This window comes from Ranitomeya variabilis, chromosome 4 (assembly GCF_051348905.1).
Source record: "Ranitomeya variabilis isolate aRanVar5 chromosome 4, aRanVar5.hap1, whole genome shotgun sequence".
NCBI classification, from domain to species: Eukaryota; Metazoa; Chordata; class Amphibia; order Anura; family Dendrobatidae; genus Ranitomeya; species Ranitomeya variabilis.
Genome location: NC_135235.1, coordinates 405,287,777 through 405,306,917, shown reverse-complemented (window position 1 = coordinate 405,306,917; position 19,141 = coordinate 405,287,777).

Genomic DNA, 19,141 nt, shown 5'->3' with positions numbered 1-19,141 from the left:
AGTCACATAGGAACCTGTCATGGTTCCCAATGGCAAGGGAACGTCAGAGAACATAAATAACAGAACAGCTCTTGGGTGATGGAATCTCGAGCTGACCGTGAGCTAAACCTACCACACAACTAACAGTGGCCGGGTGGCGTACCTACGTTTTATCCCTAGACGCCTAGCGCCAGCCGGAGGACTAACTAACCCTAATAGAGGAAAAGACAGACCTGGCTTACCTCTAGGGAAATTCCCCCAAAAAGGAGACAGAAGCCCCCCACATATATTGACGGTGAGTTCAGAGGAAAAGACATACGCAGTATGAAGGTAGGTTCAGCAAAGCGAGGTCCGCTTACTAGATAGCAAGAAGATACAATAGGGAACTTCACGGTCAGCTGAAAACCCTATTAAAATACCATCCCGAAATTACTTTAAGACTCATGTGTCAACTCATGACACCGGAGTGGCAATTTCGGCCCACAAGAGCTTCCAGCTACAGAAAAATAACATAACTGTGAACTGGAACAAAAATGCAAAACAAACTTAGGACTAAGAGTCCAACTTAGCTGATAGTAGTCTAGAAGCAGGAACATGCAACAGAAAGGCTCTGGTAACATTGATGGCCGGCACTAGAATAACTGAGCAGCAAGGCTAAATAGGATACACCCATATCCTGATGGAAACAGGTGAACAGAGAAAGTGAAGCACACAAGTCCAGTACCACCAGTGACCACCGGGGGAGCCCAAAAACCAAACTCACAACAGTACCCCCCCCTCAAGGAGGGGGCACCGAACCCTCACAAGAACCACCAGGGCGATCAGGACGAGCCCTATGAAAGGCACGGACCAAATCAGAGGCATGAACATCAGAGGCTGTCACCCAAGAATTATCCTCTTGACCGTAGCCCTTCCACTTGACCAGATACTGAAGTTTCCGTCTGGAAACACGGGAGTCCAAGATCTTCTCCACAACGTACTCCAATTCACCCTCAACCAACACCGGAGCGGGAGGCTCAACGGAAGGCACAACCGGTACCTCATACCTGCGCAATAATGACCGAGGGAAGACATTATGGATAGAAAAAGATGCTGGGAGGTCCAATCGAAAGGACACGGGGTTAAGAATCTCCAAAATCTTATACGGGCCGATGAACCGAGGCTTAAACTTAGGAGAAGAAACCCTCATAGGGACAAAACGAGAAGACAACCACACCAAGTCCCCAACACGAAGACGAGGACCAACACGACGACGGCGGTTAGCAAAATGCCGAGTCTTCTCCTGGGACAACTCCAAATTGTCCACCACCTGTCCCCAAATCCGATGCAACCTATCCACCACAGTATCCACTCCAGGACAATCCGAAGACTCCACCTGACCGGAAGAAAAACGAGGATGAAACCCCGAATTGCAAAAGAAAGGAGAAACCAAAGTGGCAGAACTAGCCCGATTATTGAGGGCAAACTCCGCCAACGGCAAAAAGGCAACCCAGTCATCCTGATCCGCAGACACAAAACACCTCAAATAAGTCTCCAAGGTCTGATTAGTTCGCTCAGTCTGGCCATTAGTCTGAGGATGGAACGCAGACGAAAAAGACAAATCAATGCCCATCCTAGCACAGAACGCCCGCCAAAATCTAGACACGAACTGGGTCCCCCTGTCAGAAACGATATTCTCCGGAATACCATGCAAGCGAACCACATTTTGAAAAAACAGAGGAACCAACTAGGATGAGGAAGGCAACTTAGGCAAGGGCACCAAATGAACCATCTTTGAAAAACGGTTACACACCACCCAGATGACAGACATTTTCTGAGAAACAGGGAGATCAGAAATAAAATCCATAGAGATGTGAGTCCAAGGCCTCTTCGGAATAGGCAAAGATAACAACAATCCGCTAGCCCGAGAACAACAAGGTTTGGCCCGAGCACAAACATCACAAGACTGCACAAAAACTCGTACATCTCGAGACAGGGAAGGCTACCAGAAGGACCTAGCCACCAAATCCCTGGTACCAAAGATCCCGGGATGACCTGCCAACACAGAAGAATGAACCTCCGAGATGACTCTACTGGTCCAATCATCAGGAACAAACAGTCTACCAGGCGGGCAACGATCAGGTCTATCCGCCTGAAACTCCTGCAAAGCCCGTCGCAGGTCTGGGGAAACAGCAGATAATATCACCCCATCCTTAAGGATACCTGTAGGTTCAGAATCACCAGGGGAATCAGGCTCAAAACTCCTAGAAAGGGCATCCGCCTTCACATTTTTAGAACCTGGTAAGTATGAGACCACAAAATTAAACCGAGAGAAAAACAACGACCAGCGCGCCTGTCTAGGATTCAGGCGCCTGGCAGACTCAAGATAAATCAAATTCTTGTGATCGGTCAATACCACCACCTGATGTCTAGCCCCCTCAAGCCAATGACGCCACTCCTCAAAAGCCCACTTCATAGCCAAAAGCTCCCGATTACCAATATCATAATTTCGCTCGGCGGGCGAAAATTTTCGAGAAAAGAACGCACAAGGTCTCATCACGGAGCAGTCGGAACTTTTCTGCGACAAGACCGCCCCAGCTCCGATCTCGGAAGCATCGACCTCAACCTGAAAAGGAAGAGTAACATCAGGCTGACGCAACACAGGGGCGGAAGAAAAGCGGCACTTAAGCTCCCGAAAGGCCTCCACAGCAGCAGGGGACCAATCAGCAACATCAGCACCCTTTTTGGTCAAATCAGTCAAAGGTTTAGCAACATCAGAAAAACCAGTTATAAATCGACGATAAAAATTAGCAAAGCCCAAAAATTTCTGAAGGCTCTTAAGAGAAGAAGGTTGCGTCCAATCACAAATAGCCCGAACCTTGACAGGATCCATCTCAATGGAAGAGGGGGAAAAAATGTACCCCAAAAAAGAAATCTTTTGAACCCCAAAAATACACAGAACCCTTCACACACAAGGAATTAGCCCGCAAAACCTGAAAAACCCTCCTTACCTGTTGGACATGAGAATCCCAGTCATCCGAAAAAATCAAAATATCATCCAGATACACGATCATAAATTTATCCAAATATTCACGGAAAATGTCATGCATAAAGGACTGAAAGACTGAAGGGGCATTTGAAAGACCAAAAGGCATTACTAAATACTCAAAATGGCCCTCGGGCGTATTAAATGCGGTTTTCCACTCATCCCCCTGCTTAATTCGCACCAAATTATACGCCCCACGGAGATCAATCTTAGAGAACCACTTAGCCCCTTTTATTTAAGCAAACAAATCAGTCAGCAGTGGCAGAGGATACTGATATTTGACTGTAATTTTATTCAAGAGTCGATAATCAATACACGGCCTCAAAGAGCCATCTTTTTTAGATACAAAGAAAAAACCGGCTCCTAAGGGAGATGAAGAAGGACGAATATGTCCCTTTTCCAGGGACTCCTTAATATATTCTCGCATAGCAGCATGTTCAGGTACAGATTGATTAAATAAACGACCCTTTGGAAATTTACTGCCTGGAATGAGATCTATGGTACAATCGCAATCTCTGTGAGGAGGTAGTGAACCAAGCTTAGGCTCCTCAAAAACATCACGATAATCAGATAAAAATTCCGGAATCTCAGAGGGAATAGATGACGAAATGGAAACCAAAGGTATGTCCCCATGAGCCCCCTGACATCCCCAGCTTAACACAGACATTGCTTTCCAGTCAAGGACTGGGTTATGAGATTGTAACCATGGTAATCCGAGCACCAAAACGTCATGTAGATTGTACAACACAAGGAAGCGAATCATCTCCTGATGGTCTGGATTCATACGCATAGTCACTTGTGTCCAGTATTGTGGTTTATTACTAGCCAATGGTGTAGAGTCAATACCCTTCAGAGGTATAGGAACTTCCAGAGGCTCTAGATCAAACCCACAGCGCCTGGCAAATGACCAATCCATTAGACTCAAAGCGGCGCCAGAGTCGACATAGGCATCCGCGGTAATTGACGATAATGAACAAATCAAGGTCACAGACAGAATAAACTTAGACTGTAAAGTGCCAATTGAAATAGACTTATCAACCTTTTTTGTACGTTTAGAGCATGCTGATATAACATGAGTTGAATCACCACAATAGAAGCACAACCCATTTTTTCGCCTAAAATTCTGCCGTTCGCTTCTGGACAGAATTCTATCACATTGCATATTTTCTGGAGCCTTCTCAGAAGACACCGCCAAATGGTGCACAGGTTTGCGCTCCCGCAAACGCCGATCAATCTGAATAGCCATTGTCATGGACTCATTCAGACCTGTAGGTGCAGGGAACCCCACCATAACATCTTTAATGGCATCAGAGAGACCCTCTCTGAAATTCGCCGCCAGGGCGCACTCATTCCACTGAGTAAGCACAGACCATTTACGAAATTTTTGGCAGTATATTTCAGCTTCATCTTGCCCTTGAGATAGGGCCATCAAGGCTTTTTCAGCCTGAATCTCTAAGTTAGGTTCCTCATAAAGCAACCCCAAAGCCAGAAAAAACGCATCCACATTGAGCAACGCAGGATCCCCGGGTGCCAATGCAAATGCCCAGTCTTGAGGGTCACCCCGCAGCAAGGAAATTACTATCCTAACCTGCTGTGCGGGATCTCCAGCGGAGCGAGATCTCAGGGAAAGAAATAATTTACAATTATTTTTGAAATTCAGGAAACGAGATCTATCCCCGGAGAAAAATTCTGGTATAGGAATTCTAGGTTCAGATATAGGAGCATGAATAACAAAATCCTGTAAATTTTGAACCTTCGTAGCAAGATTATTCAAACCTGTAGCCAAACTCTGAGGATCCATTTTAATCAGGTGAGATCAGAGCCATTCAAGGATTAGAAGGAGAGAGAGAGACAAAGGCTGCAATTAGAGCAGAAATGCAACTAAGTCCACTATAGAGCAAGCTCAGAGGAAAAAAAAAAAAAAAATCTTCAGACTTCTTTTTCTCTCCTTTCTTCTGCCAACGGTTTTAACACTGGGCCGGCCATACTGTCATGGTTCCCAATGGCAAGGGAACGTCAGAGAACATAAATAACAGAACAGCTCTTGGGTGATGGAATCTCGAGCTGACCGTGAGCTAAACCTACCACACAACTAACAGTGGCCGGGTGGCGTACCTACGTTTTATCCCTAGATGCCTAGCGCCAGCCGGAGGACTAACTAACCCTAATAGAGGGAAAGACAGACCTGGCTTACCTCTAGGGAAATTCCCCCAAAAAGGAGACAGAAGCCCCCCACATATATTGACGGTGAGTTCAGAGGAAAAGACATACGCAGTATGAAGGTAGGTTCAGCAAAGCGAGGTCCGCTTACTAGATAGCAAGAAGATACAATAGGGAACTTCACGGTCAGCTGAAAACCCTATTAAAATACCATCCCGAAATTACTTTAAGACTCATGTGTCAACTCATGACACCGGAGTGGCAATTTCGGCCCACAAGAGCTTCCAGCTACAGAAAAATAACATAACTGTGAACTGGAACAAAAATGCAAAACAAACTTAGGACTAAGAGTCCAACTTAGCTGATAGTAGTCTAGAAGCAGGAACATGCAACAGAAAGGCTCTGGTAACATTGATGGCCGGCACTAGAATAACTGAGCAGCAAGGCTAAATAGGATACACCCATATCCTGATGGAAACAGGTGAACAGAGAAAGTGAAGCACACAAGTCCAGTACCACCAGTGACCACCGGGGGAGCCCAAAAACCAAACTCACAACAGGAACCTTTATCATATGGTATAGCCTGTGGGTATGGAGGTTCCTCTCATCATGTATATATACATCTTACACAGTAGGCACTTTTTACGTTTATTTTATCAGGCGTTTTGTTTTGTTCAAACACTGCGACACTGTATTACTACCATTGCCATCACTTTCCACGGCCGTTGTCACTTCTTAATTGTTTTTCTCCCTCTCTTCCTTTTTTTCTTTACTATTATGATTTTCTTTTTTTCGTCCATTGTCGCCATCTTCTGGTGGGACTATCATTTACAGCTGAGCGTGCACACTCTTAGTGTTGACATGGCGGAGCTCCGCCTCCATACACGCCCGGCTGTGACGGTCCCACTGGATGATGCGCTCTGGACGCCACCGCGCATGCGCCGCTTTCACTGGTGCCACTTCCGGTTTTAACTATATTTAAGCACAATGAGACGTGCTAATATACACACCCTGTTGAAAAAGCCACGCAAAACGCGCGTCTGGGGGGGACCAAGCGAGGAGGGGATACCAACCCTGACCACTAATGGGTAAGCAGCAAATACATATAAGTATGCGACTGTGGATATAGGGTGACTTTGAAAGATCTGTATTGGATATAATGATGGTACATGGTCACATACTATACTTTATACTTTAGATTTGGATTGATGCTATTACCCGAAGGGTATATTTGAGTATTCCCCCTCTAACTTGGTCAGTGCCACGTTTCTCCTTTTTGTGTCTCCTGCTATATGGCTGTGTTGACAACACACCCATTTTTGTACTTTATGCATTTATATATGTGATTGTTATGAATTAATAAACATTTTGAATATTTTTATACAACTATGATTAAGTGGACGTTTTTTCTCCGTTTTTTTGTGGTATTAGCGTTTTGGAGTAGTCCTGGAGGGGTACCTGTGGGGTGCCTAGAGAGAGCTGGTACTATCCGCTCATCTGTACAAAGTATATTGATGCTTCATGATTGTAGTATTACATATAGGGAATGGAGTTCTTGACATATCAGGGGTCCTATCTTTTTTAAAATGGGTTTCCTCAAAAAATGCAATACTAGAGTTTTTAGATTTTAGAAATCTCATCAGCTGCCCTCTTTTTCTTGGTGAGCGCATGCCCTTCACATTGTATGAAGCCACCACTAAGGAGGCTGAATTTGAAACACTACCGGTCATGAAATAAGAAATGAACTAGGATGACATCTGTACACGTGTACCGAACAAACAAGATAAACATAACTGTAAAAAGAACATTATGGGGGAAAAAGTATAACATGAGAACATCAAAGATCCCGTCTATGGCGGAGGTCGGAGCTCGAAACATCCTCCTAAAACAGACAGGACAGTCCATTGCCGGCGCACAAGCGGCAGACAGTAAGTCGACATTAACTACTAACAAAATCTATAGTAAGTTCTGTAGTAGAGGCCATGTGGAGAGAAAGAAAGAAGAAAAAAAATAAAATATTGGCCTATTAAATTTTTGAAATCATATCCGATCTGGACACAGCACAAAGATCGAATCTACCCGTCAATCCAAAATAAGGAACAGAGGTGATACATGAACATCTCAAGGGGGGGTTTCCTTTTGGTTCCAGCCCTGCTTTGCTTCGGGGACGTAAGTCTCTTGACTGGAGACCATTCTCCTTGATCCGACAAAAGGTGGAGACTGGGAGGAACATTTAGCGTCATATCCATAGGCAACCAGGAAGGGACATCCACTGCTTCAATGTTGAATGTGGACCAGACTTTACTGAGGTCATCTGGATGGCGGATTGTGACTTGCTTTCCTCCACCATGTATAGCCAAGCTAAAAGGGAAAAGCCATTTATACAGTATTTTGTTCGTACGTAGAGTATCTAGAAGAGGCTTCAGAACCCTTCGTTTAGCGAGAGTCGATGGTGCTAGATCTTGATATAGCTGGATGGAAGATCCTTCGTAGGATAAGTTTTTATTATCTCTGGAAGCATTTAAAATAGCCGAGGTATCTAAGTAGTTCAGAAGACCACATATCACATCCCTTGGGGGGTCTGTGGGTTTGGGTTTAGGCCTGAGTGAGCGATGTATCCTCTCAATGACCATTTGGTCACATTGTTCTTGGGGCAGTAAAGAAGCAAATATTTCCTTAGCTGACTTTTCAAGTATCTCGTTTGAGACACTTTCGGGAATTCCTTTAATTCTGACATTTTTTCTGCGGCTCCTGTTTTCCTGCTCCTCTATATTCAAAGCCACCATGTTTAATTGAGACTTGTGGAAGTCCAGGTGGTCTTTAATTTTGTTAGAGTGACTTATAAGGGAAGACTGAGTGGCTTCTAGGGACTCAACCCTATTGCCGATTTGTTGAATATCTTCCCGTAGGCCGGAAACTTCCGCAATCAGTGGCTTCATTGCTTGAATTAAAGCTTTTTTAAGGAAAGATTTTGAGATTCCTCCAGAGTCTATCTGTGTAGTGTCACTTCCTGAAGCCTCCTCACTTGAATCTAAGTCGTCACCGGGGTCATCCATATTGGTATTAGAGTGGGGGATCCTGTGGGCAGACCGGGCTGATGAAGGTTTATGTTTCAAAAATTTCTCCATAGCACTTTGTTTGTCTTGTTTTGTAGCAGAGAGAGAAGATTTGCGGCGCTCTTTATGAATTTTAACCATTCTATCTAGATATAGCGCTCGTTTTCAAGATCACCGCCCGTGCGCCAGCAACACGTTTAGTTCCTCATATCTGTGATTGTAGTTGAATGAAGCTGAACATTGTCACAATTTGAGTAGGGAAGAATAATATCACCAGAAGGGCTATAATGACCAGTTAAAAGAAATAAGATGTAGATCTTTTATGCTGCCACTAGATGGCAGAGTAGCACCACAGAGTAGCTTCTTTATTGCTGGCCACTATAAGCTGTACCCATATGTAATGTATAAGAATTAGATCTGTCTCTTTAACAAAGTGAAGGCGGAGTTGAGTTTAGTTTCAGTTTCTGTTATAGTCTGAGGAGAAGATGTTATGCTGTGTGCTGGAGGAAAAGAGGAGAAGAATAAAATACAGTTAAAGCTTACTCTCTCTTAAATTCCTTACACCGTGTGGACATTACACCATAGAGAAGGCTTTTAGCACTGCCTGTGTAAAAATTGATATACAGTATATCAGACCGAGCAGTAGGTGTCACTCTCGCCCTGTGTTAAGCTTGTGTTATGTAGCCGTTTAAAAAAGAAATGAAAGAGGAAAAAGAAAATAGAAAAAACTAAATAAAATAAAAATAAAGGTGACCCAAACACAGGGGGCCAAAGCTGAGGGCAATGAGTCTCAGTGTTTTTAGGCTAGAATCTCTCAGTTCTGTAATAGAGAGTGGATCTGATAATTGCAGATGGGCTTGCTGTGGAGAGAGATTCTTTTCCTTTACTTTTTTCCCTTCTCCTCTTCTCTTTCTCCTTCCCCCCCTCTTTGTGTAGCACAGATGTGTAGGAGGAGGAATCACTCCACAGGGCACCTCTCCCTCCTCAACAGAGCGGTGTAGCTATTATTGAAGGAGTCTGATGTTCCAAGTCTCCTTCTGGTTGTTGTGTTGTTGTCTGGCGCTCCTGCAACTATAGGAGGGAGGGGAAGATGGCGCCGACCCCACAAAAGGACCGAGGCGAGGACCGGGATGTCCGGAATGCGGGGAGCGCCGCACCGATCTCCACCCCCCTCTCCCAGATATCAGAAGAAGAGGAGGCTTAGTATGTAATGGTGGGGCAGGAGCGTCTGTGATCCGTCCGGCAGCAGCTTCTCCCCGCGCCCTGTGAGGGAGCTAAGATGGCGTCGGTTTCAGCGGGAACCAGCCAGGGCCGCCTCCTCCCCCTCCATAACGCTCCGTTCCGCCGAGACACCCTCCAGGCCAAGAGGAGCCCTAAATGCCGCCACAGACGGTAAGCCCTCTTGATTCTACTGGTGTGTCTGCTCCCTCCAGCAGGCACCTCGGGCAGGCAACAGCAAACCGGGCCCCAGCAGCAACGGACCCGCGCACCGGGAAGGACCGCAGGAGGCTCCAGATCCCAGGGGACCTCAGTGCAAGTAAGTGTAGGGCTGCAGGAGGGGTGAGACGGAGCGGGGGAGTGCGTCTGGGAAAGGGGCAGCTCGTACCTCACCGAGATCGTTAGTTCTTGCTGGGTTCCCTGTCCATAGGATGTTCAAGATGGCGGCGTCTCCATCTCCTCTCCCCCTCTCCTCCGAGGTCCGCGGGTCCCGCGCCTGGGTGAGGCGCACCAATCTTTATAAAAATCTGCCAGAGTCAGTCGCAAAGTTGAAAAAGAGCTGGTAATAACTCTGAGAGGCCAATAGATTAGGTAGAAAATCCGAGCCAGGCAGGAGCTCCCAAGAAGTGCGACTGTTCCTTCTCACAGCTATTCCCGGGGGTTTTACAGCCACGAGCACTGCTTTAGCACAGCTCCTGGCTGTAAAATTATTTAACCCCTTCAGATGGATTTACTTCGTGGGACGAGCTGGATTAAGAGAATAATAAAATATTACAACACCCTGTGTCTTTATTTCATTAAAGGACTTTGTAATAATGTGTGTGTGTGTTTTATTAACCATTTTGTACTATTGGATTAATAATGGATAGGTGTCATAATTGACGCCTCTCCATTATTAATCTGGCTTAATGTCACCTTACAATAGCAAGGTGACATTAACCCTTTATTACCCCATATCCCACTGCTACACGGGTGTGGGAAGAGAGTGGCCAAGTGCCAGAATAGGCGCATCTTCCAGATGTGCCTTTTCTGGGGTGGCTGGGGGAAGATGTTTTTAGCCAGGGGGGGGGCAATAACCATCGACCCTCTCTAGGCTATTAATATCTGCCCTCAGTCACTGGCTTTACCACTCTGGTGGAGAAAATTGTGCGGGAGCCCACGCCAATTTTTTCCGTGATTTAACCCTTTATTTTACAAGCTACAGCGCCCAAATTTTGCACATACACACTACTAACATTATTAGTGTGGAATATGCAAAAAAAAAGGGATATGAGATGGTTTACTGTATGTAAACCATGTCTCATATCATGTCGGGTTTGTGGAGGAGAAATGAAAAGCCGGCAATTGAATTACCGGCTTTTCTATAGAACACTGCTGCGTATTTCTCGCAAGTCACACTGCTGGTCCGTGTGTAATCCGTATTTTTCTCGCCCCCATAGACTTTCATTGATGATTTTCTTTGCGCAATACGGTGACAAACGCAGCATGCTGCGATTTTGTACAGCCGTAGAAGACCGTATAATACGGATCCATAAAATACGGCTGATAGGAGCTGGGCCATAGAGAATCATTGGGCCGTGTGTTATGCGTATTTTACGGGTGTATTTTCTGCGCTCATACGTCCGTAAAACTCGCCAGTGTGACGCCGGCCTTAGGGGTGTGTTTGGGTTAGGGTTTTAGTTCCAATTTGGGGTTTCCACTGTTTAGGCACATCAGGCCTCTCCAAACGCGACATGGCGTCCGAACTTAATTTCAGCCAATTCTGTGTTGAAAAGTAAAACAGTGGTCCTTCCCTTCCGAGCTCTCCCGTGCGCCCAAACAGGGGTTTACCCCAACATATGGGGTATCAGCGTACTCAGGACAAATTGGACAACAACTTTTGAGGTCCAATTTCTCTTGTTACCCTTGGGAAAATAAAAATTTGGGTGCTAATAAACCATTTTTGTGGGAAAAAAATAATTTTTTATTTTAACGGCTCTGCGTTATAAACTGTAGTGAAACACTTGGGGGTTCAAAGTTCTCACAACACATCTAGATAAGTTCCTTGGGGGTCTAGTTTCCAATATGGGGTGACTTGTGGGGGGTTTCTACTGTTTAGGTACATCAGGGGCTCTGCAAATGCAACGTGATGCCTGCAGACCAATTCATCTAAGTCTGCATTCCAAATGATGATCCTTCCCTTTCGAGCTCTGCCATGTGCCCAAACGGTGGTTCCCCCCCAAATATGGGGTATCAGCGTACTCAGGACAAATTGGACAACAACTTTTGTGGTCCAATTTCTCCTGTTACCCTTGGAAAAATACAAAACTGGGGGCTAAAAAATAATTTTTGTGGAAAAAAATAACTTTATTTTCACGGCTCTGCATTATAAACTGTAGTGAAACACTTGGTGGTTCAAAGTTCTCACAACACATCTAGATAAGTTCCTTGGGGGTCTAGTTTCCAATATGGGGTGACTTGTGGGGGGTTTCTACTGTTTAGGTACATCAGGGGCTCTGCAAATGCAACATGATGCCTGCAGACCAATCCATCTAAGTCTGCATTCCAATTGGTGCTCTTTCCCTTCCGAGCTCTGCTATGCGCCCAAACAGTGGTTTGCCCCCACATATGGGGTATCTGCATACTCAGGACAAATTGGACAACAACTCTTGGGGTCTAATTTCTCCTGTTACCCTTGGGAAAATACAAAACTGGGGGCTAAAAAATAATTTTTGTGGAAATAAAAAGGAATTTTTATTTTCACAGCTCTGCGTTATAAACTGTAGTGAAACACTTGGGGATTCAAAGCTCTCACAGCACATCTAGATAAGCTCCTTAGGGGGTCTACTTTCCAAAATGGTGTCACTTGTGGGGGGTTTCAATGTTTAGGTACATCAGGGGCTCTCCAAACGCAACATGGCGTCCCATCTCAATTCCAGTCAATTTTGCATTGAAAAGTCAAATCTCGCTCCTTCACTTCCGAGTTCTGCCATGCACCCAAACAGTGGTTTACCCCCACATATGGGGTATCGGCGTACTCGGGACAAATTGTACAACAACTTTTGCAGTCGATTTTCTCCTGTTACCCTTGGTAAAATAAAACAAATTTGAGCTGAAGTAAAAAATTTTTTAAAAAAGTTAAATGTTCATTTTTTTTAAACATTCCAAAAATTCCTGTGAAACACCTGAACGGTTAATAAACTTCTTGAATGTGGTTTTGAGCACCTTGAGGGGTGCAGTTTTTAGAATGTGTCACAGTTCGTTATTTTCTATCATATATACCCCTCAAAATGACTTCAAATGTGATGTGGTCCCTAAAAAAAAATGGTGTTGTAAAAATGAGAAATTGCTGGTCAACTTTTAACCCTTATAACTCCCTAACAAAAAAATTTTTGGTTCCAAAATTGTGCTGATGTAAAGTAGACATGTGGGAAATGTTACTTATTAAGTATTTTGTGTGACATACGGTATCTCTGTGATTTAAGGGCATAAAAATTCAAAGTTGGAAAATTGCAACATTTTTGCCAAATTTCCTTTTTTTTTTCACAGATAAACGCATGAAATATTAAAGAAATTTTACCACTATCATGAAGCCCAATATGTCACGAGAAAACAGTGTCAGAATCATCGGGATTGAAGCGTTCCAGAGTTATAACCTCATAAAGGGACAGTGGTCAGAATTGTAAAAATTGGCCCGGTCATTAACGTGCAATTCACCCTTGGGGTATTTTCTTTAACTTAGTTTTATTTATTTCACATCCTGTGCCTTCTGAAAGTCATAGTAGACCTTTGAGAGACATTTCAATGTTTAACCTCTTCATGACCTGGGGTATTTTCGTTTTTTCGTTTTCGTTTTTCACTCCCCTCCTTCCCAGAGCCATAACTTTTTTATTTTTCCGTCAATATGGCCATTTTAGGGCTTATTTTTTGTGGGACGGGCTGTACTTTTGAACGGCACCATTGGCTTTAGAATGTCATGTACTAAAAAATGGAAAAAAATTCCAACTGCGTTGAAATTGCAAAAAAAAGTGCAATCCCACACTTGTTTTTTGTTTGGCTTTTTTGCTAGGTTCATTAAATGCTAAAACTGACCTACCATTATGATTGTCCAGGTCATTACGCGTTCATAGACACCAAACATATCTAGGTTATTTTTTATCTAAGTGATGAAAAAAAAATTCCAAACTTTGCTAAAAAAAAAAAAATTGCGCTATTTTCCAATACCCATAGCGTCTCCATTTTTCATGATCTGGGGTCGGGTGAGAGCTTATTTTTTGCTTGCCGAGCTGATGTTTTTATGCTATGAGCACACGTAGAATGGTCCATTGCAGATTTTTCCGCAGCGGATTTTATAAATCCGCATCGCCAAAGCACTGCTTTTTTACAGCGGATTTACCGCGGTTTTTGTGCGGATTTCACTGCGGTTTTACACCTGCGGTTTTCTATTATGGAGCAGGTGTAAAACGGCTGCGGATTCCGCACAAAGAATTGACATGCTGCGGAATGTAATCCGATGCGTTTCCGTACATTTTTTTCCGCAGCATGTGCACTGCGGATTGCGTTTCCCATAGGTTTACATTGTACTGTAAACGCATGCGAAACTGTTGCGGATCCACAGCTGCGGAAACGCTGCAGATCCGCAGCTTGTGCACATAGCCTTAATTATACCATTTTGGTGCAGATACGTTCTTTTGATTGCCCGTTATTGCATTTTAATGCAGTGTCGCGGCAACCAAAAAAACGTAATTCTGGCGTTTCAATTTTTTTTCTCACTACGCAGTTTAGCGATCAGGTTATTGATCAGGTTTTTTTATTGATAGATCGGTCGATTCTGAAAGCGGCTATACCAAATATGTGTATATTTGATTTTTTTTAGTTTTATTTTGAATGGAGCGAAAGGGGGGTGATTTAACCCCTTCACCCCGAAGCCTGTTTTCACCTAAGTGACAGAGCCAATTTTTACAATTCTGACCACTGTCACTTTATGAGGTCATAACTCTGAAACGCTTCAACGGATCCTGGTGATTCTGAGACTGTTTTCTCGAGACATATTGTACTTTATGATAGTGGTAAAACTTCGATATGACTTGCATTTATTTGTGAAAAAAATGGAAATTTGGCAAAAATTGTGAACATTTTGCAGTTTTTATGCCCTTAAATTAGAGTTATATCACATAATATAGTTAATAAACAACATTTTCCACATGTCTGCTTTACATCAGCACAATTTTGGAAACATAATTTTTTTGTTAGGGAGTTATAAGGGTTAAACGTTGACCAGCGTTTTCTAATTTTTACAACAAAATTTGCAAAACCATTTTTTTAGGGACCACCTCACACTTGAAGTGACTTTGAGGGGTGTATATGACAGAAAATGCCCCAAAGTGACACCATTCTAAAAACTGCACCCCTCAAGGTATTCAAAACCACATTCAAAAAGTTTATTAATCCTTCAGGTGCCTCTCAGGAATTTTTGGAATGTTTAAAAAAAACTGAACATTTAACTTTTTTCACAAAATGTTTACTTCAGATCCAATTTGTTTTATTTTACCAAGGGTAACATTAGAAATTGGACCACAAAAGTCGTTGTACAATTTGTCCTGAGTACGCCGATACCCCATATGTTGGGGTAAACCATTGTTTGGGCACATGGCAGAGCTCGGAAGGGAAGGAGCGCCATTTGACTTTTCAATACAAAATTTGCTGGAATTGAGATCGGACACCATGTCACGTTTTGAGAGCCCATGATGTGCCTAAACAGTGGAAACCCCCCACAAGTGACACCATTTTGGAAAGTAGACCCTCTAAGGAACTAATCTAGATGTGTGGTGAGCACTTTGAACCTCCAAGTGCTTCGCAGAAGTTTATAATGTAGAGCCGAAGAAAAAAAATCATATTTTTTTTCATAAAAAATGATATTTTTGACCCAAATTTTTTATTTTCCCAAGGGTAACAGAACAAATTGGACCCCAAAAGTTGTTGTGAAATTTGTCCTGAGTATGTTGATGTTTCATATATGGGGATAAACCACTGTTTGAGCGCATGGCAGAGCTCAGAAGGGAAGGAGCGCCTTTTGACTTTTCAATACAAAATTTGCTGGAATTGAGATCGCGCACCATGTCACGTTTGGAGAGCCCCTGATGTGCCTAAACAGTGGAAACCCCCCACAAGTGACCCCATTTTGGAAAGAAGACCCCCTAAGGAACTTATCTAGATGTGTGGTGAGCACTTTTAAACCCCAATTGTTATACTAAAGTTTAGAATGTAGCACCGTGAAAATTAAAAAATCATTTTTTTCTTTCCACAAAATGATGTTTTAGCCCCCAATTTTTTTTCCCAAGGGTAACTGGAGAAATTGGACCACAAAAGTTGTTGTCCAATTTGTCCTGAGTACGCTGATACCCCATATATGGGGGGTACCACTGTTTGGGCGCATGGCAGAGCTCAAAAGGGAAGGAGCGCCGTTTGGAATGCAGACTTAGATGGATTGGTCTGCAGGTGTCACGTTGCATTTGCAGAGCCCCTGATGTACTTAAACAGTAGAAACCCCCCACAAGTGATCCCATATTGGAAACTAGACCCCCCAAGTAACTTATCTAGATGTGTTGTGAGAACTTTGAACCAACAAGTGTTTCACTACAGTTTATAACGCAGAGCCGTGAAAATAAAAAATATATTATTTTCCACGGAAATAATATTTTAGCCCCAAAATTTTTATTTTTCCAAGGGTAACAGTTGGACCCCAAATGTTGTTGTCCAATTTGTCCTGAGAATGCTGATACCCCATATGTGGGGGGAAGAACTGTTTGGGCGCACGGGAGAACTTGGAAGGGAAGGAGCACTGTTTTAGTTTTTCAACGCAGAATTGGCTGGAATTGAAATCGGACACTATGTCGCGTTTGAAGAGCCCCTGATGTGCCTAAACAGTGGAAACCCCCCAATTCTAACTGAAACTCTAACCCCAACCCTAACCCTAACCCTAGCCCTAAACCTAGCCCTAACCCTAGCCCTAACCCTAACCCTAACCCTAGCCCTAACCCTAACCCTAGCCCTAACCCTAGCCCTAATGGGAAAATGGAAATAAATACATTTTTTTAAAATTTTATTATTTTTCCCTAACTAAGGGGGTGATGAAGGGGGTTTGATTTACTTTTATACCGTTTTTTTGGCAGATTGTTATGATTGGCAGCCGTCACACACTAAAAGACGCTTTTTATTGCAAAAAATAGTTTTTGCATCACCACATTTTGAGAACTATAATTTATCCATATTTTGGCCCACAGAGTCATGTGAGGTCTTGTTTTTTGCGGGACTAGTTGTCGTTTTTATTGGTACCATTTTTGGGCACATGACATTTTTTGATCGCTTTTTATTCCGATTTTTGGGTGGCAGAATGAACAAAAACCAGCAATTCCTGAAATTCTTTTAGGGGGGCGTTTATACCGTTGTTGTGAATTTACTTTTTGGCTCCCTCTAGTGGCTACTAGTGATTTGACTCTGGGTTTGTCAGTCATTCCTTTTATGCTCACCTGGGTCGTTAGGTCTGGGGTGTTGCTATATAAGCTCCCTGGACCTTCAGTTCAATGCCTGGCAACGTTGATATCAGAGCTAATCTGTAGTGCTCTTGTCTACTGATCCTGGTTCCTGCTTGATTAAGCTAAGTCTGCTTTTTTGCTTTTTGCAATTCGTTATTGTTTGCATTTTTGTCCAGCTTGTATATTATCTGTATCCTGACCTTGCTGGAAGCTCTAGGGCGGCTGGTGAGCTCCCCCCGGGCCGTTAGACGGTTCGGGGGTTCTTGAATCTCCAGTGTGGATTTTTGTTAGGGTTTTTGTTGACCATATAAGTTATCTTACTACATTCTGCTATTAGTGAGTGGGCCTCTCTGTGCTAAACCTAGTTCATCTCTGTGTTTGTCATTTCCTCTTACCTCACCGTTATTATTTGTGGGGGGCTTGTATCCTACTTTTGGGGTCTTTTCTCTGGAGGCAAGAGAGGTCTTTGTTTTCCTCTTCTAGGGGTAGTTAGCTCTCCGGCTGGCGCGAGACATCTAGCGACCAACGTAGGCATGTTCCCCGGCTACTTCTAGGGTTGGCGTTAGGAGTAGATATATGGTCAACCCAGTTACCACTGCCCTATGAGCTGGATTTTTGTACTTTGCAGACTTGCTGATATCTCTGAGACCCTCGCCATTGGGGTCATAACAGTTTGCCAGGCCAGTACTAAATGTTAAATGCATTGCAGAAGTGGGATTATAAGAAAGAAAGTTCTGAGTTTTTTTTTCTCTCTCTCATTTTTTTTTTTTTCTTTTCCCCTTTACCTTTGAGTGGCTTGTGATTGCTGCAGACATGAATGTCCAGACCTTGATTACAAGTGTGGACCAGCTTGCCGCTCGTGTGCAGGGTATACAAGATTATGTTACCAGAAATCCTATGTCAGAACCTAAGATACCGATTCCTGAACTGTTTTCCGGAGACCGATTTAAGTTTAGAAATTTCAGGAATAATTGTAAATTGTTTTTGTCCCTGAGACCCTGTTCCTCTGGAGACTCCGCTCAGCAAGTGAAAATTGTTATTTCTTTTTTACGGGGCGACCCTCAGGATTGGGCTTTCTCGCTGGCGCCAGGAGATCCGGCATTGGCTGATATTGATGCGTTTTTTCTGGCGCTCGGTTTGCTTTATGAGGAACCCAATCTTGAGATTCAGGCAGAAAAAGCCTTGCTGGCTATGTCTCAGGGCCAGGACGAGGCTGAGGTGTATTGCCAAAAATTTCGGAAATTGTCCGTGCTGACCCAGTGGAACGAGTGTGCATTGGCTGCAAATTTTAGAAATGGCCTTTCTGAAGCCATTAAGAATGTGATGGTGGGTTTTCCCATTCCCACAGGTCTGAATGATTCCATGGCCCTGGCGATTCAAATTGACCGGCGGTTGCGGGAGCGCAAAACCGCAAATTCCCTCATGGTGTTATCTGAACAGGCACCTGATTTAATGCAATGTGATAGAATCCTGACTAGAAATGAGCGGAAAATTCATAGATGCCAGAATGGCTTGTGTTACTACTGTGGTGATTCTGCACATGTTATCTCAGCATGCTCTAAGCGTCTTACTAAGGTTGTTAGTCCTGTCGCCATTGGTAATTTGCAACCTAAGTTCATTCTATCTGTAACTTTGATTTGCTCACTGTCATCGTATCCTGTCGTGGCGTTTGTAGATTCAGGTGCTGCCCTGAGTCTTATGGATCTGTCATTTGCCAAGCGTTGCGGTTTTGTTCTTGAGCCATTAGAAAATCCTATCCCTCTTAGGGGTATTGACGCTACGCCATTAGCAGAAAATAAACCGCAGTATTGGACACAGGTTACCATGTGCATGACTCCTGAACATCGGGAGGTGATACGTTTTCTTGTTCTGCATAAGATGCATGATTTGGTTGTTTTGGGGCTGCCATGGTTACAGACCCATAATCCAGTCCTTGACTGGAAGGCTATGTCAGTGTCAAGTTGGGGCTGTCATGGAATTCATGGAGATTCCCTGCCCGTGTCTATTGCTACTTCTACGCCTTCGGAAGTTCCGGAGTACTTGTCTGATTATCAGGATGTCTTCAGCGAGTCTAGGTCAAGTGCATTGCCTCCTCATAGGGAATGTGACTGTGCAATAGATTTGATTCCTGGCAGTAAGTTTCCTAAGGGAAGACTGTTTAATCTGTCGGTACCTGAACATACCGCGAT